Here is an 18,960-nt window from a genome sequence, read left to right on the forward strand (position 1 = left end):
TTGCCAGAGATTGGGTATTGGAGGGAAAATATTTCCAATAGAGTTAAGTTCAAGGGGTTAGGAAATTAATAAGAGAAAGCATGCTTTGGGGCAAGAAATATGTTAGTTGAAGTTGTTTCCCTATTCAGTATATCACTTCCCATCCCTCTGTTACTGTATCATTTTCTTCTTTCTAGACTCTGCCTAACTCAGCAGTTCTCAACCTGTGGGTTGCGACCCCTCTGGGGGTCGAACGACCCTTTCACAGGGATCAAGACGATCGGAAAACACATACATAATTACATATTGTTTTTGTGATTAATCACTATGCTTTAATTTTGTTCAATTTGTAACAATGAAATTGGGGGTCACCACAACATGTATTAAAGGGTCGCGGCATTAGGAAGGTTGAGAACCACTGGCCTAACTCTGTCCCTTTTTTCTGTCTACTAGAGGCTCTGGCAGAATTCTTCCTTTTTCCTAAGCTCTAATTTTAACTCCATAGTGTAGCATTTATTTCTCTCCAATTATATCCTATCTGTGAAGTGTATATCTTCCCAGAAAGTGTTTCCTGGTGGGAAGGTAGCTTCACCTTCATTGCCCCAACTAAAAGCTGAGTCCACAATCAAATGCTGGTTAATATCCTTTTTGTGGAGTGTGGATAGTCAGACGTGCAGGAGAGGCCATCTGTCTGAATATGGATTTGCTACGTTAAGTCTATGCTGTCAGCTGTGTGCAGATACTATGATAACTATTACATTAGTTCTACTTAGGTAGATATTTTTATTCTGATTTTATAGCTGAGCAGGCAGATGCTAAACAACAAGATGGAATTTGAATATATCTTTATGGGTTTTGCTATTCTTACAGTCAACAAACCACTGTACTATGTTACTGAGACATGAGAGGATGATGATGAGGACATCGATAAACATTGATTGTACTCTTATACCACATGCATATTAAATCATTTAATTTCCATGTTAAGTAATTTCCATGAGGGAGATGAGCCACAGAGTCATTAATTAATACATTGTTTGCGGGTAGTTTTTATCGTGCGCTAACAGGTGGCTCTACTTCTTACAGTCAACGTAAAACGTATAAATACGTTTCCCGCATACAGTGTGTTTTAACTTATTAAGGTCATCACACAGTGAGTGGTATGGAGTCAATATTTGAAACCACATAGTCTGATTCAAGAATGGATGCCCTGGAGGTTAAAAATGGCAGCAGAGTAAGTGGATACTATACAGACATGCTCCTAGGACCAAACTGGAGTTACAACTTAAAAAAAAAAAAAAATCCTGCACAAGTAACTGAACACTAGCTAGAGAGAACCCTGATAAACAAGGATGGAAAGTAGGGACCACATAGAAACTGATAGGAAGGGCGGAGGCATGAAAGGACAGCTCTGGCTCTCACAGACAGCAGATGAAATCCCGGGGAGCTATCTCAGCTGTGAGGAGCTGCCACTGAGAATTCTGAGGTTTAATTACCAAGCTGGGTCCCCACTCCTCACCCCTAATCCCCCACCAGGGAGCACTAGAACTGAGAAAGCTGCCCATATAAGATCAGGCTGTGACAAGCAACAGGGTTGCTGTCTGCACCAGAGAGATAGTTGGAAATACAGGCGCCCTCTTAAAGGGCCAATACACAAATTTTTGAGTGCAGCCAATCAACTTGAGCTTAGCAGAGAGGGGTGGGAGTGGACCAGAGTGAACTGGAGCTATGTGAGCAGAATGCATGGTTGGGGCTCTGGGGTTAAAGCTCTTGAAGGCAGACAACTTGGTTTCCTGTGCTGAGTTATTCTCTCATGCTGCAGAAGTCATCTTTCTCAGGCAGACCTTTGCAATCCAAGCAGTTTTCATCTGGGGGGAAGAGGGTTGACCCAGCCTTTGGAAAACCTCTTACCACATGGTGGAGAGTTGCTGAGGTCCTTTAAGAGGCTGAGAATAATAATTAGCTTCCAGGCAGAAACACTTGCCCCACCCTGTTGGAAACCTCTTGCCACACCTGAGGATGATTGCCAGAGGGCTACTCAAGACTGAATCCAATCAGACTGCAGGCAGAAGCAGGTCTCTGGAGGCTTTGAGTCTTTGCCTGATCTAATTAGTCAGAAACAGTTAATATTGACACTGTCCTGAACTAGAGACTGGGAGGTGTAACAGATCTACCTAATGAATAGTCACAAACCCAAACAGGCAGTCAAAATGAGGAGATAATGAAACAACTCCCAAAGGAAAGAACAAGAAAATTCTCCAGAAGAAGAGCTAAATGAAATGGAGATAAGAAATTTATCAGATATAGAGTTCAAAATAATGATGGTAAATATGCTCAACAGCATGAGACAAGATATAGTAACCATGAAAAAGAACAGTTGGAAATAAAGAATGAATGGGACTAATAAAGAACACATTGGAAGGAATACACAGTAGATTAGGGGAAGCTGAGGATTGGATCAGTGAATTAGAAGATGGGGTAGAAAAAAACCACTCACTCAGAGAACCAAAAAGAAAAAATAATTATAAAACAGAAGGACAGCAGGGAGCTGTGGGACAACATGCAACATAACAATATTTGCATAATGGGTGTGCCAGAAGTAGAAGAAAGGGAGGAAGGGATAGAGAATGTGTTTGAAGAAATAATAGCAGAATACTTCCCTACCCTGGTGAAGGAAAAAGTCACACACATCAGAAGGCACAGAAAGTTCCAACAAAGAACCCAAACAGGCCCATGCCAAGACACATAATATTTAAAATGCCAAAAATTAAAGACAAAGAGAGAATCTTAAAGGCAGCAGGAGACAAGCAATTTGTTACCTACAAAAGAGCTCCCATAAGGCTGTCAGCTGATTTCTCATCGGAAACTGTATAGACCAGAAGGGAATGTCATGAAGTACTCAAGGTAATGGAAAGCAAGAATCTAAAACCAAGATTACTATATCCAGCAAGCCCATCATTCAAAATACAGGGTGAAATAAAGCTCTTTATGAGCTTCCCAGGCAAAAAATGCCTAAAGAAGTTTATCACTACCAAGCCAGCATTGCAAGAAATGCTGAAGGAACTGCTGCAATAAGAAGAAGAAATAGAGAGAGAAACCTAGGAATACAGAATTAAAATGACAACAAATTAGTATCCTATATAATAAAAGCCTAAAAGCTAAGTGTCCGGTTGTTCCATTGTCTGTTCAACCAATCAAAGCGCAATATGCTCTGATACACTAAGTCTGCTCCACCACTCACTATGACCACCAGGGGGCCGACAGTCGACTAGTTGACCAGTAGCTATGACTGGTAGGTCAGATGCTCCCACTGGTAGGTTAGCTTGCTGCTAGAGTCCGGCTGATCGGAAATGAGCAAGACGGGCTGGACACACCCTGGATCCCTCCTGCAGTCCCTCCCTGGCTGGCCAACCTCCTGCATCCCTCTCTAGCCGCAATCGTGCACCAGTGGGGTCCCTTGGACTGGCCTGTGCCCTCTTGCAATCTGGGCTGAGGGACCTCCCCCGCCCTGCCCCCAAGTGTATGGTTTCGTGCACTAGGCCTCTAGCCTATCAATAATGACCTTAAATGTAAATGGATTAAATGTTCCAATCAAAAGACATAGTGTAGCTGAATGGATACAAAAACATGACCCAACTATATGCTCTCTACAAGAGACCCACCTCAGAACAAAGGACTCACACAGGCTGACAGTGAAGGGATGGCAAAAAAATTTCCATGCACATGGAAAAGAAAAAAAGTTGGGGTAGCAATACACATATCTGACAAAACAGACTTCAAAATGAAGGCCATCATCAGAGACAACAATGACCATGGCATAATACTAAAGCAATCGATCCAACAAGAGGACATAATCCTGGTAAACATATATGCACTCAATTTAGGAGCACCTCAATATATAAAACTTCTAGAGGACTTTAAGGGAGTGATTGACAACAATCCTATCTAATAATAGACAAACATGGTAATTGATCGTACCTTCACTATGCCTCCCATTGGCTAATCAGTGAGATATGCAAATAAACAAAACCAAGATGGCGGCCGGCAGCCACGCAGCTGAAGTGAGCAGGAGGCTTGCTTGCTTCAGTCATGGAGGAAGCCAAGGTTCCCCGCCTGCCGCGGCCCAGCTCTGAGCTCCGAAAGCAACAAAGTTTCAATTATAGAAGCTAAACAAACCCCAGATACCTGCTTTCAGCAGGCCGTGGCCACAGAGCTGGAGCGAGCAGGAGCCTGGCTCTCAGCTCCAGTGATGACAACAAAGTTTCAATTATAGAAGCTAAACAAACCCAAGATATTTGCTTTCAGCAGGCCGTGGCCTCAGAGCTGGAGCGAGCAGGAGCCCGGCTCTCAGCTCCAGTGACAGCAACAAAGTTTCAATTATAGAAGGTAATTAAATCCCAGAATAAAAAAGAAAGAAAAAAAGGAGAGGCTGGGAGCTTCAGTCGCTGGCCAGCCTGAAAACGGCCCTCAGTCCCTCACCCAGACTGGCCAGGCACCCCAGTGGGGTCCCCACCCTAAAGTGGGTGTGGCCAGCCTGAAAACAGCCATCAGCCCCTCACCCAGGCTGGCCAGGCACCCAAGCGGGACCCCCACCCTGATCCGGGACACCCTTCAGGGCAAACCAGCCGGCCCCCATCCATGCACCAGGCCTCTATTCTATATAGTAAAAGGGTAATATGCAAACTGATCCTAACAGCAGAAAGACTGGGAATGACTGGTCACTATGACACACACTGACCACCAGGGGGCAGACACTCAATGCAGGAGCTGCCCTCTGGTGGTCAGTGTGCTCCCACATTGGGGAGCTCTGCTCAGCCAGTAGCCAGGCTGATGGCTGCCAGTACAGCGGTGGTGGTGGGAGCCTCTCCTGCCTTCTCAGCAGCGCTAAGGATGTCTGACTGCAGCTTAGGCCTGCTCCCCGCTGGCAAGTGAACATCCCCTGAGGGCTGTCGGGCAGCCAGAGGGATGTGTGATTGCCAGCTTATGCCCAATCCCCTGGATAACAGGCCTAAGCCAGTAGGTGGTCATCCCCTGAGGGGTCCCAGACAGCGAGAGGGCAAAGGCCAGGCTGAGGGACCCCCCAACCCTGAATGCACAAATTTTTGTGCACTAGGCCTCTAGTACAGTCATAATAGAGGATTTTAACATCCTGCTGACTTCACTGGATAGATCTTCCAGACAAAAACTTAACAAGGAAAAAGTGACTGTAAAGGACACACTAGATCAGATGGATTTAATTGCCATTTATAGAACATTTCACCCCAGAACTGCAGAATATACATTCTCTTCACTTGCATTGGGTCATTCACAATGATAGATCACATGTTAGGACACAAAACAAGTATCTACAAGTTCAAGAAGATTCAAATCATATCAAGCATCTTCTCAGATCACAGTGGAATTTTAAGTACAGTAAAAACACCGCAAAACGTTCAAACACATGGAGGCTTAATAGCATGTTATTAAATCATGAATGGGTTACCAATGAGATCCAGAAAGAAATAAAAAATTTCCTGGAAACAAATGAAGATGAACACACAACAACCCAAAATGACAATGAAAACACCACAATCCAAACCCCCTGGGACACAGGAAATGCAGTCCTTAGAGGGAAGCTCATAGCACTACAGGCCTACTTCAAAATTTAATCAAACTATTTAACCCTACCACTTGAAGAACTAGAAAGAGAACAAAAAGAAAAGCCCAGAGCAAGTAGAAGGAAGGAAATAATAAAGGTTAGAGCAGAAATAAATCACATAGAGACTAAAAATACAATACAAAAAAATCAATGACATCATAAGCTGGTTCTTTGAAAGGATAAACAAGATTGATGAACCATTAGCTATAGTCATCAGGAAACAGAGAGGACCCAACGAAATAAAATCAGAAATGAAGGTGGAGAAGTAACCACTGACATTATGGAAATACAAAGAATTTTTTAAAAATACTTTGAACAACTATATGCCAACAAGCTGAACAATTTGGATGAAATGGACAAATTCCTAGAAAAATACGATCTCCCAAAACTGAATCAGAAAGAATCAGAAAAAAGGGGAATAGGCCAATAACAACTGATGAAATAGAAGCAGTAATCAAAAAAGATCCCAGCAAACAAAAGCTGGAGTCTGGATGGCTTCACAAGGGAGTTTTACCAACCATTCAAAGAACTAATACCTATACTCCTCAAGCTGTTCAAAAAAATTCAAGAGGAAAGAACATTCCAAGCTCTTTTTATGAGGCCAGCATTATTTATATTCCAAAACCAGATAAAGGCACTGCAAAAAAAGAGAATTGCAGGCCAATATCCCTGATGGACATAGATGATGATATCCTCAACAAATTATTAGCAAATGGGATCCAGCAATATATTAAAAAAATCACACACCATGACCAAGTGGGATTTATTCAAGGGATGCAAGGCTGGTACAATATTCACAAGTCAATAAATGTGATACATCACATAAACAAATTGAAAGACAAAAATCACATGATCATATCAATAGATGCAGAAAAAGCAGTCGACAAAATCCAACACCCATTTCTGATAAAAACTCACAGCAAAGTGGGAATAGAGGGGGCATATTTCAACACAATAAAAGCTATAAACAGGCTGTCCTCGGGTTACGTCGGACTCCACATACGTCATTTCATGGTTATGTTGCCATCTCCCATTTACTGTATTTATAAAAAAAAAAAAAGCTCTGTCATTTCGACGTATGTACATATGTGCTTTATATTTTTTATTATTTACCACAATGAAGGTCAGGAATTGTTTTCTTTTAATTTTATTTTTTTGTGTTTCACTTCATTACTGCTGTGTATGTGCTCCTTGTGAGTGACGTAGGTGGTTTCCGACTTATGGTGACAGTCACGTTACATTGCACCATAGGAACGGATTCCTGAAGTAACCTGAGGACCTACTGTATGACAAACCTACAGTGAATATCATCCTCAATGGGCAAATACTAAAACCATGTCCCCTAAGAACAGGAAGAAGTCAGAGGTGTCCGCTTTCACCATTCATATTTAACATAGTACTGAATGTCCTACCCACAGCAATCAGACAAATAGAATAATTAAAAGGCATCCAAAGTAGAAAGGAGGAAGTAAAACTCTCATTATTCACAGGTGACATGATATTGTACATAGAAAAACCTAAAAACTCCACCAAAAAACTACTAGATTTAATAACTGAATTTGGCAATGTAGCAGAATACAAAATCAACACCCAAAAATTGATGGCTTTTCTACACACCAATAATAAATTCTCAGAAAGAGAAACTAAATAAACAATCCCATTTACCATTGTAACAAAAAACAATTTAAGATAGTTAGGAATAATCTTAACCAAAGAGGCAAAAGACTTGTACTTGGAAAACTACAGGACGTTGAAAAAAGAGAAAATATAAACAAGTGTAAGAATATACCATGTTCATGGATTGCTAGAATTAACATCATTAAAATGTCCACACTTTCCAAAGCAATATACAGATTCAATGCAATTCCCATTAAAATACCAACAGCATATTTCACATATCTAGAATAAACACTCTAAAAATTTCTATGGAACCAAAAAAGATCCCAAATAGCCTTAGCAATCTTGAGAAAGAAGAATATACAGTTGGAGGGATCACAATAACGTATATAGTTATACTACAAAGCCACCGTAATCAAAACAGCCTGGTACTGGCACAAGAACAGGCATTTCGATCAATGGAACTGAACAGAGACCTCAGAAATTAACCCAAGCCATTATGCTCAATTAATATTTGACAAAGGAGGCAAGAACATACAATGGAGTAAAGGCAGTCTCTTCAATAAATGGTGTTGGGAAAATATGATAGATACATGCAAAAAAATAAAACTAGACCACTAATTTTCACCATATACAAAAATAAGCTCAAAATGGATAAAAGACTTAAATGTAAGTCGAGAAACCATAAAAATCCTAGAAGAAGCCATAGGCAGCAACATATTTGACATCTCTCCTAGCAATATGTTTACCAATACATCTCCTAGGGCAGTGGTTGGCAAACTGCGGCTCGCAAGCCACATGTGGCTCTTTAGCCCCTTGAGTGTGGCTCATCCACAAAATACCACTTGCGGGCGTGCATGTACAGTGCGATTGAAACTTCGTGGCCCATGAGCAGAAGTCGGTATTTTGTGGAAGAGCCATACTCAAGGGGCCAAAGAGCCGCATGTGGCTCGCGAGTCGCAGTTTGCCAACCACTGTCCTAGGGCAAAGGAAACTAAGGAGAAAATAAGCACATGTGACTACATCAAAATAAAAGCTTCTGCACAGCAAAAGAAACAATCAACAAAATGAAAAGGAAACCCACTGTATGGGAGGATATACTTGGCAATGATGCATCTGATAAAGGGTTAATATCCAAAATACATAGGGAACTCATACAACTTAGCAAAAGACAAACAATCCAATTAAAAAATGGACAAAAGTCTAAATAGACACTTCTCCAAGGGGATATACAGATGGCCAAGAGAAATATAAAAAATTCCACAAATTCACTGATCATCAGAGAGATGTAAATTAAAACAGCAATGTGGTATCACCTCACACCTGCCAGACTGGCTCCCATCAACAAATCAACAAGTGACAAGTGCTGGCGAGGGTGTGGATAAAAGGGAACCCTAGAACACTGCTGGTGGGAATGCAGACTGGTGTAGCCATTATTGAAAACAGTATGGAGTTTCCTCAGAAAATTAAATTTGGAAATGCCATTTGATCCAGTGATTCCACTTCTGGAATATATCCTAAGAAACCTAAAACACCAATCAGAAAGAATGTATGCACCCTTATGTTCATAGCAGCACAATTTACAATGGCTAAGTGCCCATCAGTAGATGAGTGCCGCAGTAAATAAAAATGATCTCTTATTCTTTGAGACAGCATGGACGGACCTGGAGAGTGGGATGCTACTAAATGAAATAAGCCAGTCAGAGAAAGACAAGTATCACATAGTCTCACTCATATGTGGAATGTAATGATCAAAATAAACCTATGAACAAAATAGATCTGAGACATAGAAGCATAGAACAGAATGGGGAGTCTCAGAGGGAAGGCAAGGAAGGGTTGGTGGGTGGGAAGTGATGGGGTTAGTGGGGGAAATAAAGGAACATATGTAATACTTTCAACAATAAATATTTTTTTTAAAAGAATTCATGCCCTTTGTTCTTTGTTACAATGCTATATTACTTGGCCCTGTACGTTACTAGTAAGGTTCGATTGTTAGTGATATCATGGCCTAAACATTTTGTTAGGTGGGATAGGAGTGGATTTAGATAAAAAATAGTGAGGCAGGTTGCTCTTTCCATGACATATTTAGTGTGTTAAGATCCTTTGTTTTGCTATTCGTCCATAAAACATTTGTGGAGAAACTTCACTGTGCCATTTCCTTACTAGGCTGGGGCACAGTTGGTTTTTTTGAGGATTTAATAGTCTAGGTCTAGGTCTGCGTTATTTTTACTCATGTGGCCTCTCAAGTATTTACAATTTCTCATACCACTTTGACTAGACTAACAAACTGGACATGACTGGCAATATGGTAAATTTATGGTTTGTGAAGGAAAGTTAGTACATAACTAATCAGCAGACCAACACTCAGAAAGTCTTGGTTTAATACCCAATGATTAGACAAAAAGTTTACATTATATATTAAGTTAAAAACTTTAAGTTAAAATAAATTATTTTAAGGAGGTACTTATTCTTTTTTTTTTTAAATATATTTTATTGATTTTTTTTACAGAGAGGAAGGGAGAGGGATAGAGAGTTAGAAACATCGATGAGAGAGACATCGATCAGCTGCCTCCTGCACATCTCCCACCGGGAATGCGCCCGCAACCCAGGTACATGCCCTTGACCGGAATCGAACCTGGGACCCTTCAGCCCGCAGACCGACGCTCTATCCACTGAGCCAAACCGGTTTCGGCAGGAGGTACTTATTCTTTTCTGAAAATAATTTGTACAGTCTGTTTTTTGTGGGACAGGGAGCTGAAAAATGACTTTCCTAGGTGGCACTGGTGATGAGGACTGACTGCTTCAGTATTCAAACTCTTCATAGACTTAGTGATAGCAGAGATACTTAACCGGAGTCCTGGGTTTTATTTTCATCTCATACCATAGCCTTTCTCTTCCTTTTTTCACTTCTATAAAGGTGGTTCTTGCAGAGATATTTATAATAGGGAAAGAGGCAGTGAGATCCTTGTGCTAAAGCAGACAGGAATTTTCAGGGGACAGGAAAGAGAGAATATTAAACACTACAGCTAACCCCGAAGACACTCAACTGATTCTAATATTGTTTTATATATTCCATTTTTGTCAATACATGCGGAGTTCTCAGGGTTTGGTCAAGAATTTGTGTCAAATCAGTAAATAGTGGTTGACTTCTGATGAGAGTAGGATCCCTTTCAAATTTCTATAAAGAAAATAGAAATGTCACTTGTTAGGTTACAATATGCCCAGAGATTGTGTTATAAGTGTCATTTCCTAGAGAAGAAAGAGTGAAGGTGTTAAGTTCTGTCTTTGTGTATTAGAATGAAATCTTCATGAAATCTAGGTGCTGCGGCACACAGAGTATCCCTAGCATCTAGAATCATGGCCTTCATGTGGTGAGCAATCAGCATTTGCTGAAAGAATGTATGACTGAAATACCTCTAGAATAAGAATGATATTTCATTCATCCTCTGTAGTAGGATGGAAATGTTCCTTAGATAAAGCCCCTTGTGAGCGCACCTACCAACCTTTTACTTCAGGGCTGGACCACTGGAAGGTCCTCTAAGCCAGTGGTGGTTGTGTTGGGGTGGGGGCGGGGAGGGGAATGTCTGGCCCACAGGCCTTATAAGACCTGCAAAATCATTTGGTCTGGCCCTGCCAAGACATTAGGGGTGAGTTAATTAAATGTTTGACCAATTATAGCAGGCTATTTTTTTTGTAATCATATATGAGCATTTATTCCAATACTGTCAGCAGTATGGGAGAGCAGGCTAATTTTTAAGTTGATAATTGTGTCGGGCCCATGAATTATGTCATAAATATCTAAATGGCCCTAGACCAGTGGTTCTCAACCTTCCTAATGCCGCAACCCTTTAATACACTTCCTCATGTTGTGGTGACCCCCAATTTCATTGTTACAAATTGAACATAATTAAAGCATAGTGATTAATAACAAAAACAATATGTAATTATATATGTGTTTTCTGATGATCTTAGGTGACCCCTGTGAAAGGCTCGTTCGACCCCCAAAGGGGTCGCGACCCACAGGTTGAGAACCGCTGCCCTAGGCAGGAAAAACCTCTTAGCAGAGATTCCCCACCCCTGCTTTAAGCAATAGGTGAGTCCTGCTTTCCAGTCAGGTATCTCTCTGCCACAATAAAAGAAAAGTTGGCACTTTTCAAGTCTGCCTGTGTGAACCATTCCTATAGTCCAATGACATGATAAAATAAGCATGTGATCCTGGAACATTGAAAATTAGATTCTTCTTCCAAGTGACCACACCGATGTGTATACAGTTGACCCTTGAACAACACAGGGATTAGGGGCACCAAATCCTGTGTAGTTGAAAATCCAGGTATATCTTTTGAACCCCTCAAAATTTAACTATTATATGCCTACTGTTGACTAGAAGCATTGCCATTAATATTAACGGTCAAGTAACGCATATTTTGTATGGATTATATACAGTATTCTTGAAACAAAGTAAGCTAAAGTAGAGGAAATTTTATTAAGAAAATCATAATGGGGTAGAACCAAGATGGTGGCATAGGTAAACACTGGTACTCCTTGCCTCCCACAACTGCATCAAAATTACAACTAAAATGCAGAACAACTGTCACTCAGAACCACCTGAAATCTGGCTGAATGGAAGCCCTACAACTACAGAAGTAAAGAAGAAAGTACGTCGTGACTGGTAGGGAGTGGCGGAGTCATAGAACGGGCTGGTTCGACACCCACGTATGGCGTTTTTTTAATCAGGAGGGATATCCTGGTTGTAGAATCCTCCTTTGAGAAGCAAGGGGTTCCAGCCCCACATGAGACCCCCAGACCAGGGTTCCAGAGCTGAGAAGAGAAGTCCCCGTAACTTTGGGCTGTAAAAACCAGGGGGGTTGTGGCTGAGAGACACAGAGGCTGCTGGAGACCCAGGCAATTCCTCTTAAAGAACTTATATGAACTTGCTCCCTCTGAGCACCAGAGCTGAGCAACAGCTTTGGGGGTTCCAGGGGTATATGTGGAGGAACTGGATTGTCTGGCATTGGGGCAGGAACTTGAGCTTGGCTTTCTCCCAGATGGGGGTGCTTGCAGGGCTCATTGTTCCTGAGTTGGGACCTCCTCTGTCATAGAGCTGACTAGCAGCCATATCTGAGTTTTCTTCAGCCTGACTCTCAGTGTTCGCTCTGTCCTGGTGATTCCCTGGAACCCTGACCCTTCCAACTTGAATCCACACCCAAGCTCTCTGCCGTAGCTTTTCCATATGAATGGCCTGTCATGGTTCAGGCTTCAGACTTTGCTAAAATCTCTAAAATAAGCAGCAGCTGGTGTCAGTGTGCCCCATACCTATGAATAAGAATCCCAAGACCTGACACTAACTAGCCTTCCTTGCTTCACAGCTTGGCCTCACCTGGGCACTTCCAAGCCCAATACAAGTAGCAGTCATCTGGAGATTATTCAGTAGCTCCTGTCGGGTGGTCCCAGGCAGTGGTTGACTTTGCATCTCCTGGGGAAAATTTTTATTTTTTCTTCTAAATGTTCTTTTCTGGTGGACATCTTCAAACCATACCAGGTTACAACTCTACACATCCACAAGTGACATACTTAATGGGTAGAGTCAGTGACCTCCAAAGTCCCATTGAAGCAAGTCCTGCTTCATAATGATATCTTCTGCAAAGCAGCTCTTCCACTGTAGTTGCACCTCATCCTCACAACCAAATGGTCTGGAGGTCAATTCCTTCCAGTGACACCGACAGCACTCATGGCTCAACTGCATCAAGTCTGTGCACACAGACCACATAGGGGTGCACCTAGAATGCCCAGCTCAGGTGACTGGGGAGGCTGAGCCTCTGGGCCCTACAGGACACCTTGTCCATATGGCCACTCTGCCAATTTCAGGAGACATAGCAGCTCTACCCAGTACATGCCAATGTTTGCCCAGGTTGCTGGCTTGAAGCCTAGTAGGGGCGTGCAAGCAGCAGCTGATCAATAATTCTCTCTCATTGATGTTTCCATCTCTCTCTCTCCCTCTCCCTTCCTCTCTGAAATCAATAAAAATATATTTTTTAAAAATATATTTCTGGACTAAATGGATTGCATGAGATTGGTTGAATATGCTGACAGTGTGTACAATTTAAATTTATAATGTTTAAAGTATTTTAAATAATGGAGTTGACTAGTCATAGACCACAATAAGTAACATGAACTCAAATGTTTGCTATGCATAGGATAGATGTTTTTGTAGCTTATCATTCCTTTAAAAGGAAAATAAATATCTTATTAGATAATTAAAGGGTTAATTTATCCCAATAACAACAAAGATAAAAAGCTTTTTACCTGTATAAGTATATGTAGAAATAGCTACTAACTGTGTATCTTTGCACACTTGCAATTGCAAACAAAAATGGGTTAATGAATATTATTGTAATAATTAACTATCGCTTTTAGAGGCAATTTTGACATGCACTTACAAGTATTTGAAATGTTTGTACTGGGTGAATACCTTAAGCATGTTCTTTGCTATCTCCTCATCACAGGTATATTTTTCTGGAAATAATCATCACTGATAAAATTTCCGATTTGGATCCCAGAATCAACATGAGCAAATGTATTACAATAAACACCAATTACAGTTCTCAAACAAAAAGCGAGAAAATGGGGACAGTCCAGTGTTACTTGGCATTGTTGCTGCCCAATTCTGACATCTCCTATTCCGTCCTCATGAAACATGCACACACACTCAGGTTCTCCCCGGAAGAGCTGTTTCCCACGCACACACACTCAGGTTCCATGGAGTTACTCTTGCCCATGGACACACACTCAGGTTCTCCATAGAGACGCTGTTTCCTTACCTGCCTCTAGAGCTTCCTCTGCAAGTGGGCAGCTCTCATTTCAGAATGTCTCACTGTGGGCTTCCAATTAAGACTGTTACACACAGAGTTCTTGTTTGTCTTCAAGAGCAGATGAAAACCAGGAACTTGTCAGAAACCACGAGATAATAGGTTGAGTGTCACTGCTGACTTGGCCAATTATAGCTTACTCTCCGCTGGACATGGAAACAAGAAGGAAATGAGATGTTAGGGTCCCTGTGGTGTCAGGCAGCCTCTGTGCTAGTTTCTTCCCTCAGTGATCCAGTTCCTTCCTGACATTTTCTACTACTTTTTTCACCTCTTTGCATCATCTGGCAAATAAACTACCAGGCAACCATTTAAATATGTTTTCCTTTTAAACTTTGCATTGCCAAATTCATGTGGTAGGAGATGGAGCACTGATGGTGAGAACTGAGGGAGATGAGGTGTGGTTCTCTCAGAAACACCCTCCTAGAGGAAACCATCAACAGTCATACAACCTAGCATGTCCACAAATGGGTGGTAATCGGGGTTACCTGGAAATGTGAAATTAGTGTTGGGGTAAAGAAACATTTTGACACCAGTGACCACATCTGTTAGATAAAAGGTGCTGCTGTTGTTTTTCTTCCACATTAATTTGAGCATTTCTGACAAATAGATCATGAGTAGGACTTCAGATAGACTCATCATGTGTTAATCTTGCTAAATTTGTGCTGCTGATGTTATTGTTTTGAAGTGAGAAGCAGGACACCCTCACATTATTAGTTCCTTTCAAGTCCTGTGATAGAACTGTGATGCCCTGCAGAGCGTGCCCTGTCTTTTCCATGGAATAATTGAATTTTGGCTTAAAAGGCCAAATCAGTATGTGTGACTCAGAGCCAGATAAGAACCAGATAAGAAAGAAAACAAACTGCTCTGAGAAGCTCTTCGTGAGGTTCCTGTACTTCAGGTGTGTTCCCTCAGATTGTTCCTTTGCCAAATCCTGGGCTAACAGTGAACTTGTATAGTTCCCATTCAATTTAAAAACATAATATACACAATTACAGTTATAATAATCAAAAGTATTTATTCTCTGCTTATGAGATTGCCGCTGGTGTTCTAGATCCTTGTGTGTACCTTCTGTGGTAGGCGGTGTTCCAGACCCTGGAGGTGTAGGTGCAACTAAATCTGACCCAGTCTCTTCCCTTAGGAAGAGCATTTTCTTATGTTATGTCTCACATACAAACCTAATAGTCACTGTCGATCCATTGAACAGACTCAGCAGAGGCCCCGAGGGACCCATAGCTGATTTAGGGAGGTTCCCTACTTGTCTTTGCTGCAGGGCCCATATGGTCCACACTGCTGCTTTGACTAAAGGTGTTGGGAACACTGGTGTGCATTCTGAGGGTTGCTGGTTTCAGCTGCAGTGAGATCTGGCAGGTAGACAGACACATGGAAGAACAAGCATCAGGGCCTGGTTATTGCCAGGACACACTGCAGAGTCCTTCAGATGTAAACATTGCTGATTAAATGGAGGATTTGGCAGTGCCAGTTGCAGCTCTCAAGGCTTGCATGATTTATAGTAGGAGACGCTATTTATTCTCATGGTCTCAGAAACACCCAGTAGTCATCCCCACGCTCGCCGGTGCTTCTTGCCTTCTCCATGGGGCACTCCCTGCCTGCTACTGAGTGTGGGGAGGGAGTTACCATTTCTTCACTGGAGCTGTTGTTTTCCACTTGGGAGTAGGACAGTGATGGCAAACCTTTTGAGCTTGGCGTGCCAGCATTTTGAAAAACCCTAACTTAACTCTGGTGCCGTGTCACATATAGAAATTTTTTGATATTTGCAACCATAGTAAAACAAAGACTTATATTTTTGATATTTATTTTATATATTTAAATGCCATTTAACAAAGAAAAATCAACCAAAATAATGAGTTCACGTGTCACCTCTGACATGCGTGTCATAGGTTCACCATCACTGGAGTAGGAGTTGCAAAATCCAGTCCAAAAGGATAGTCCTAAAGGTGGTCACCTGATGGCAGGTGGTCCAGACAGGTGAAGTAGGCCCTGGGTAAGGCCTTCAGGGGATGAGGAATTGTGGAGAAATAGAGAGCACATGGCCCACTCGGGTATCGGCTGCCACTCAGCGAGAGCTTTTCAGCATCCAGTGTTCCCTCCTCTGTGGCCGATCCACATCCGAGTGTAATCAGAACCTGCATGCTGCATGGGTTTGGTCGTTGTAAATATGCTTTAACTCATCGAGTTTGCACAACAACTGCATGAGCTGGGTGGATTTCACTACTGTCTCCTCCCCCACATTTTTATTACTAGTTGAGGAAACTGAGGTGCAGAGATGTGAGGTTAGGCCCCCCAGCCCCTGGAGCTGGGATTCAGACCTTGGCCGAACAGCTCCTGGGGAAGTGCTCTGATTTTGCATGTGGGTCTCTAAATCAGAGACTTTTCAAATTCATGAACTCCCAAAGGTTTGTAGGCCAAAACAAAACCTGATGGAGCCCTGCATCTTGCCCCGGGGCCTCTGGATGGTCCCCTTGCCTTGTGCTCCCCTGAGGACTCTGGAGCAGTTCTCTGACTTTCAGGTCATTGTTTATGTGCCTGACTGGCCATCAGCATCACCTGGGAAGCTTTAAAAATGCACAAACACCCTACTTCAAATGAACTGAACCAGTCCTTGTGTTTTTGGCTCAGGAATCTATGTTTTCAAAAGAGTCTAGATAATTCAGAAATGTGGCCAGGTGTGAACACCCTGCCTTCCTGTTTTGGAACCTTTGATCTTAAACATGTGGAGGAACTTTTATCTTCTACGTAAATGCCCTACTACCCAGCTTGTTTTATTCAGCTCACTGCTACTGCCAAAGCTTCAGATAGCCATGGACCCTGTGCTGTAAGACAGGAACTTTGATGATTAGAGTATTAGCAGGGTAGTACGAATGAGAACAGAGGTTCATAGAGAGACCTAGAGAGAGTAAGGCTAGAGCAGCTACAGATTAGATGAGACCCAAGGAGGAAGGAAGAATATCAAAGGAAGAATATGCAACAAAAACAATGATGCCTGATTTCCTTTGAGGCATTTAGATTTACATTTCTGACTATCTTCTTTTATGGTTTTTGTCCCCACTTGATGTCAGTGAATGATATAAATCGGTTTTCACAATATCTGCTGTTAATCCCTCTTAGCAGGAAAGTCTCAGGGGTGGAATCTTCCTTTTTTTATGTACCTCACTCTATCACCTGGATTTTGAGAACTGGTCCCTGCTGTCCCACTCTGTGGGACATGGGTAGACTTATTTGTGAATGACTCACATATTTCAGTGCAGGATTTAAAATCTGCCTGCCACCCTTTCATACTTCCTCAGGGTTTATGCTGGGCATTTTGTAGATATGCTAAAATACGAAATTAGCTTGTACACATTTTTTCTTTATTTCAATTAGAAATAAGTATCTTATTAATGTTTGTAAAAATATTTTACACTGTTTATTGGTATTTTCATGTATTTTTAAAATTAGATGCTTCCTTTAACAACACAACTCAGCTTTATTGAACAATAAATAATAAAGTAATGACAGTAATTCTAAAGTAACAAAAAGGAAAGAGCTGAGATAATCAGTGTTTTCTTTTTTCTGTGATGTTTTGATTTATGCTAAGTAGTTTTATGCTTCCTCGACTGCATCCTGTATTGTTTTGTGGAACCCTTGGACTAAAGCACTGTGGCATGTCAACACGATTCATCTTCCTGAAAACCATCTACTACCCCTGATGTGACTGCCACCCAGCCCACCACACGTGCTCACAGACACGCATTTCCTTTCTCCAGAACTGCTTGCAGGCCAGACGCCTCCTTCTCAGGAATAAAGCTGGTTATATATAAACATCCCTTGTGTATTTGGACTACAAATAGAGTGAGTTTAGCACACGTAATCCCCAAATATGTCTGCTGTTGTTTCCAATCTGTTTCCGTCCAGCCTGTCATCAGCTGCCCTTACAGCGGCTCTCTTCCCTCCTGGTGTTCTGTGAATGGTTCATTTTGTTCCTTACCCCCAATCATTTTTAAGTGAGTACCATTGCCTTGCTACAGATTTCCTCCTTTGTTTTATTGGACAGTAAGACACACAAGTGCACTTTGCTTTGCCCCCACTTGCTGTCTCAGACTTATCCATGTTAGCCCTGTACCTTGTTAGTTAGTTTTTCATGACTTTGTGGTTATTTAATCAGCCCCTATTGATGGGCATTTTGATAGGTTTGAACATTTTCTTTTTCTTACTGAATTTATTGGGGTGACAATTATATAGGTTTCAGGTGAACAATTCTATAATACATCATCTGTATATTGTATTTCAAAGAGTTTATTTTAACCATAGGATCTATTTACTGGGTCATGCCATAAAAAAAAAAGAACGTTTTAAAAAAGGTTTTGCCGGCAAGTTATGTGTGTGTGTGTGTGTGTGTGTGTGTGTATAGCTGTAGACAGGACCACTGGACATTGGGAAACATTGGAATAAAAAAAACCCACAGAGGATTTTAATATAAGGCCCAATATAAACATTTTATGAAAGTACCGAGATACTTAAAGGAAGTGAGTTGGCCAGTTGCCCTCTAACAGGATCTGTGAAGGTGCTGGTATCCAAAGTGGTTCTCACTGTGTGGCTCTTTTATTTCTAGAATGGGTTGAAAGTCAATCTGGGATTAAAAGAATGGTGTGAACAAAGGCATGATGGGAGGAAAGTCAGCAGAGATGGGTGATCGGTTGAATGTGGAGATCCCAGGTACCATGAGGGACAGCTCCTAATTCAGTGTGTGGTTTTAGCTTGTAGTAAAATAATTGCAAGTGTGCTTTATAAGGTGTATTCTGGCAGGAACACATTGAATGTAGATGTGTCTTTGTGGACTGATGTGGTAGTGGAGGTGGTGGC

General features: G+C 41.7%; 2 protein-coding genes across 2 annotated transcripts in view; one reads left to right on the plus strand and one right to left on the minus strand.

Moving 5' to 3' along the window:
* Positions 1 to 14,213, minus strand: part of P2RY14 (purinergic receptor P2Y14) — a 56,808-nt gene extending 42,595 nt beyond the window's left edge. Inside the window, exon 1 of the mRNA XM_070405978.1 lies at positions 14,053 to 14,213. The gene's annotated coding sequence lies outside the window, so the exon portion shown is untranslated. The remainder of the gene's footprint in view (positions 1 to 14,052) is intronic.
* The window catches only part of MED12L (mediator complex subunit 12L), a 423,390-nt gene that overhangs the window by 224,911 nt on the left and 179,519 nt on the right, over positions 1 to 18,960 (plus strand). The gene's annotated exons all lie outside the window — the stretch shown is intronic.

This window comes from Myotis yumanensis, unplaced genomic scaffold (assembly GCF_028538775.1).
Source record: "Myotis yumanensis isolate MYYU_CA2020_CCGP unplaced genomic scaffold, mMyoYum1.0.hap1 SCAF_2, whole genome shotgun sequence".
Lineage (NCBI taxonomy): Eukaryota > Metazoa > Chordata > Mammalia > Chiroptera > Vespertilionidae > Myotis > Myotis yumanensis.